This window comes from Vigna radiata, unplaced genomic scaffold (assembly GCF_000741045.1).
Source record: "Vigna radiata var. radiata cultivar VC1973A unplaced genomic scaffold, Vradiata_ver6 scaffold_289, whole genome shotgun sequence".
NCBI lineage: Eukaryota > Viridiplantae > Streptophyta > Magnoliopsida > Fabales > Fabaceae > Vigna > Vigna radiata.
Window position 1 is genome coordinate 385,770 of NW_014542227.1, and position 5,813 is coordinate 391,582.

Genomic DNA, 5,813 nt, shown 5'->3' on the forward strand with positions numbered 1-5,813 from the left:
TTTTTGACAACTTTGATTTATGTTATGCAATCGCTTATGAATCTAAGGATTTCAGCCTATAACGCAATGTTGTATGTACGATTGAAGGCTTTCGGCCTTCGGTTAGATTTTTAATTTTCCTTACCTTAGAGGTGTTTCACCCTTTGCCGTTTTGGCGTAACAAGGGGTTTACTTCGCCGACAGCTCAGCATAAATTTTCCTTCAGATAAAGTAACTTAGTTAATATTAATTCGAGTGAACTTACTTGCTTATGCAGAAGCGCTTGATTTCAGCGTTCTGTATTGCCTTGAATGCGTTGGCCGTCCGGTGCTAGTGGCCTCTTCATGTTTGAATGATGATGTTCTGAAAGGACCTGCAAAAATTGCTTATCCTGAACTCTTAGTTTAATGGCGTTATCCCGCAGGGCAAACGTCGCCTTTAATGTTGGAGGCAAGTGCTGCCTTTAAGAACTCGAACAGTTAGTCCGTTCGGACGTTTAGTCCAGAAGGCAAGTGCTGCCCTTAGTAGTTCAGACGTTTAGTCCGTTCGGACGTTTAGTCCGGAAGGCAATTGCTGCCTTTAATAGTTCAGACGTTTAGTCTGTTCGGACGTTTAGTCCAGAAGGCAAGTGCTGCCTTTAATAGTTCAGACGTTTAGTCCGTTCGGACGTTTAGTCTGGAAGGCAAGTGTTGCCCTTAATAGTTCAGACATTTAGTCTGTAAGGCAAGTGCTGCCTTTAATAGTTCAGACGTTTAGTCCGTAAGGCAAGTGCTGCCTTTAAGAATTCAGACATTTAGTCCGTAAGGCAAGTGCTGCCTTTAAGAATTCAGACCTTTAGTCCGTAAGGCAAGTGCTGCCTTTAAGAATTCAGACATTTAGTCCGTAAGGCAAGTGCTGCCTTTAAGAATTCAGACATTTAGTCCGTAAGCTTTTTGAATTGGTGAATGATAAACTGAATAATTGCATTGAAATATCATTAACAAATGTTTGTAAAGCAGTAAATCTGAAAGGTAGTAAATCTGAAATTCTAACTATAGTAGAACTTTAAATATGTGGCGTTCCATGTATTCGGAATGGCCTTTCCATTTAAATGCTCCAATCGGTATGCACCGTTCTTCAAATCTTCAGTGACGCGGAAAGGTCCTTCCCAGTTGTCTGATAATTTGCCGAACGTTTTCCCTTTGCAAGCTTCGCCTCCTTTTCTCCAAACGAGGTCACCCGTGGTAAAAATTCGCGGTTTGACCTTTGTGTTGTATCGTCGTACAAGTAGTCGTTTCTGGGCTGCATTTCGTATCATGGCTACTTCACGTCTTTCAGGAAGAGTGTCCAGGTTAACCCTTAGCTGGTTTTCATTAATGCTCATGTCTTGCATCTGTAGTCGTATAGTGGGTTCGCCAACTTCGACCGGAAGCATTGCATCCGTGCCATAAGTGAGGTTGAAGGGTGTTTCCCCCGTTGAACCGTGTGGTATGCACCTGTATGCCCATAGTACTTCAGGTAATTCTTCGACCCACAATCCTTTTGCACGCCCCAATCTCTTCTTTAACTCAGAAATGATGGCTTTGTTGGCTGACTCAGCCTGCCCGTTTGTTTGCGGATGCTCAACTGAGCTTGTGACATGTTTAATGCCCAGACCTTTGAGGAAATCCTCTAATTTCCATTCAACAAATTGTCGAACATTATCAGTTATGATTTTGTGTGGTAGCCCAAACCTGCAAATCAGGCGCCAGATGAAACTTTATACCTTTTGAGCACTTATTATTGCAAGGGCTTCTGCCTCAATCCATTTGGTGAAGTAATCGACCGCGACCAAGAGGTATTTGCACTGTGCTTTCCCGACCGGAAGAGGCCCGCCAATATCCCCCACTGTGCGAAGGGCCACGGGGAGATGATCTCGTGTAATTCCGAGGGCGGAATTCGTAAGTTGTGTCCATGAGACTGGCATGAGATACATTTCTGTACGAATGTTGCACAATCTTGTTCCATAGAGGGCCAGTAGAATCCAGCTCTTAGAACTTTGGCTTTCAACATCCTCTTTCCTGAATGTGAACCGCAAATCCCCTGATGTAACTCTTGCATAACGTACTTTGCTTCTTCATCGGATAAACACTTTAGCAGCGGGGTAGTGTAACCGCGCCGGTACAAGTCGTCACCCACTAACATGTTACGGGCGATTCGTTTAGAATCAAGTATATTGAGTCGTCCGCCCTGTTCTTGATGGATCATTAATTTTATTATATCCTGTCGCCAATGGGTTCGTGGTGCGGTCACGTTAGCGGCGCATGCTTCCAACAAAGGCGTATGCAGTGTAGTTTTGATCACTGAAGATAGTTGAGATTTTTCTCGAGAATGAGTTAACTTTGACAACAGATCTGCCCGGGAATTTTGTGATCGGGGTATGTGAGTCACCGAGAAACTGGTGAATGATTTGATCAAATCATGGACCTTGTGATAATAACGCAGCAAATGATCGTCCTTGACCTGAAAAGTTTCGTTAAGTTGTCCCACGACTAGCTGAGAGTCCATTCTGCACTCCAGATGATTGACTTCCAACTCTTTAGCCAATAATAAACCGCTAATGAGAGCTTCATATTCCGCCTGGTTATTGCTGAGCTGGAAGTTAAAACTAACCGCCTGTTCGATTAGTAGGTCGCCTGGTCCTTCTAGCACAATGCCGGCGCCTCTTCCTCTTTTGTCAGAGGACCCATCTACATTAAGATGCCAAATGTTGGGCTCTTCGCAGTCGTTGTCCCAATGTCGAGGTACGTCCTTTTTCATGTTCTTCAGAATAGGCCTGATGTGATCAGAGAGCCTGGGTATGAATCGTGATAGAGCTGTTAGACGTCCAACTAAGCATTGGACATCTTTCAACTTAGTAGGACTTTTCATCTCCAATATTGCCCTACACTTATCTGGATTCGCCTCTATTCCACGATGGGTTAGCATGAAACCCAAGAATTTTCCGGCGGACACCCCGAAAGTGCATTTATTAGGGTTCAAACGCATGTTGTAATGCCTGAGTTGTTGAAAAACTTCTTCTAAATCTTTAAGATGTTGTTGATGTGTGTGGCTTCGTATCACCATATCGTCGACATATACCTCCATGCAACGGCCTATCTGACTATGGAAGACTTTATCCATTAGGCGTTGATAAGTGGCGCCCGCATTTTTGAGTCCGAACGGCATGACTTCAAAGCAGTAATTTGCCTGCTCTGTAATAAAGGCTGTCTTTTCTCTGTCCGGGGCGTGCATCGGGATTTGATTATACCCCGAGTAGGCATCCAGGAAACTTAGAACAGTGTGTCCGGACGCTCCATCTACCAAGCGGTCGATATTGGGAAGCGGATAAGAATCTTTGGGGCATGCTTTGTTGAGGTCCGTGAAGTCCACACACATCCTCCATTGTCTGTTCGCCTTTCTTACCATGACTACATTAGATAACCATGTAGTATAGGTTAATTCTCGTATCAACCCCGCCTTGAGGAGTTTGTCAACCTCATTTCGAATGGCCGACCGCTTTTCATCACCGAACCTTCGTTTCTTTTGAGATACCGGTCGAGCTTCTCGGAATATGGACAATTTGTGTGAGATGACGCTGGGATGGATTCCGGGCATATTTGACGCGCTCCAGGCGAACAAGTTGTTGTTATCCTTTAATAGCTCCTTCAATGCATTTTCTTCAAATAGTTGAAGGTTGTCTCCGATTGAAGTAGTTTGTTGTTCATTTTTGCCCACCATAAAAGGCTTTATCTCACCTTCAGGTTGTATGCGTTCGTCTGTATTGGTCCTGGGATCAAGATCAATCAGGATTGCTTCAGTACGGTTCTCTCTTTTGTAAGGCGTGATCTTTAGACCAGCTACGTAGCATTGGCGAGCGGTTTTCTGATCCGCCCGGACGGTGCATATATTTCCCTTGTCCGTAGGAAATTTCATTGCCAAATGTGGGGTAGACACGATCACCCCAAAAGCATTTAGGCAAGGGCGTCCTAGAAGGGTGTTATAGGAAGTGTTCGCTTCTACTAGCAAGAAACGAACTTTGAGCTCTTTACCATCATCATCGGACCCTAGGTGGGTTCATAAGTCGATGTATCCCCGGGTGTCTACTCTTTCTCCAAAAAAAACCAACAATTTGCTCGTTAAATGGAGCAATCATATCTTCTGCGATTTCCATTCTTTGAAAGGTTGTCCAGTATAATATATTGACTGAACTACCCTGATCAACGAGGACTTTACTCACATCGTATTGTGCAATGCGGGCGGTGATGACCATGGGGTCATCTTGATCAGGATCTGGTGCGTGAAAATCCCTGTTTGTGAATGTTATATCCGGCATTGACGCCGGATTGCGTATCACTGAGTGTACGCTGCGCAGACTTCTCAAATGTCTCTTCTTGGCGGAGGATGAAGCACCTCCTCCAGCAAAACCGCTTGAGATGGTATCAATCCTGCCTTTAACTATGGGTTCCCGCTCTCTGGGTCGACTGCGGGATCTGTGACCAGGGGGACTACGAGAACGGTCGCGTGAGTGATTACCTTTTCGTTTAGCATGTTCCGGGCTTCTTCGTGTCTTTCTGGGAGAGTGTCCCGCTCGGTCGGAATCTTCTTTTACAAATTCTCAAAGATGCCCGGCACGAATTAGCTTCTCTATTTCATCCTTGAGAGTTTGACAGCCTTCAGTAGTATGTTCACCCGAATTATGGAATCGGCATATCTGCGTTGCATCCATATTTGTCGGTGGAAATTTTCTCCTTTGGAAGATGAGGTTCGATTGTAGAGCTCTTTCCAACACCTTTTCTCTGGGGGCGGTAAGGTGCGCATAGCGGTCGTATCTAGGGTTTAGATTTACCATTGGTTTCTGTTCCCGGACATTCTCAGTTCTCCGTTTGCCCTCTTTTTTGTTAACACTTACTGGATGCCCCTCGTGTTGTTGCTTCCGGAAAATCCTCTGATCTTCCATTTTAATAAATTTGGCCATCTTTTGTTGCAACTCCTCCAACGTATTGGGTAATTCGGCATATAAGCTTTCAGAGACGAATCCTGCTTTTAGGTAGTTGGGTAGACTACTGATGATGAATTCGGGACTGGCTCCCTTTATCCTCCGGGCGGCGTGGTTGTATCGGTGCATGAAAGCTCTGAGAGTTTCGTCTTTTCCCTGCCTGAGATTGACTAGCTCGGTGGCAGTAACCTCCTCATATCGGTTGGTGAAATATTGCTTTTTGAACATGTTTGTCAGCGTGCGGAAACTATCCACTGAATTGGGTGGAAGGGTATAATACCATTCTAGGGCTTCTCCCCTCAGTGACAGGGAGAACGCCCGACATTTTACTGGGTCACTTTGAGTGTAGAAGGCCATAGAATCAATGAAGTTCCGCAAATGATGCTCCGGATTCGTCGTGCCGTCGAATTTCTCCACCTGAGGTGGAGGCCGATCAGGCATAGGGGCCTGCATGATGGCATCGGTGAACGACAAGAAGTCTGGGGACCGGGGGGAGGAGGTGGATTATGATTCTGACTATCTTCGGATGTCTCCCGGTCGTGTTGTTTTTCTTTGCTGCGTTCGGCATCATCAGTCTTCTTCTGTTGTAATTCTTGCTGTAAAGTTGCAATAGTTCGGGCTTGCTCTTCTAACTGCGCCTGCAGTTCTCTTATCATCTGAATTAGATCTGGATTCTCCATGCCTCTTGTGGCCATTGGGAGTCTTGTTCTTTTGAGCCCCACGGTGGGCGCCAAAATTTTTCGGTATGAATATTTTGGGGATCGAATGGACTAACCTGGATGACGTGGCGCTCTCGCTGTCTTCCAATCTTCAACCGTCCGGAATCTCCAAGCTTTGA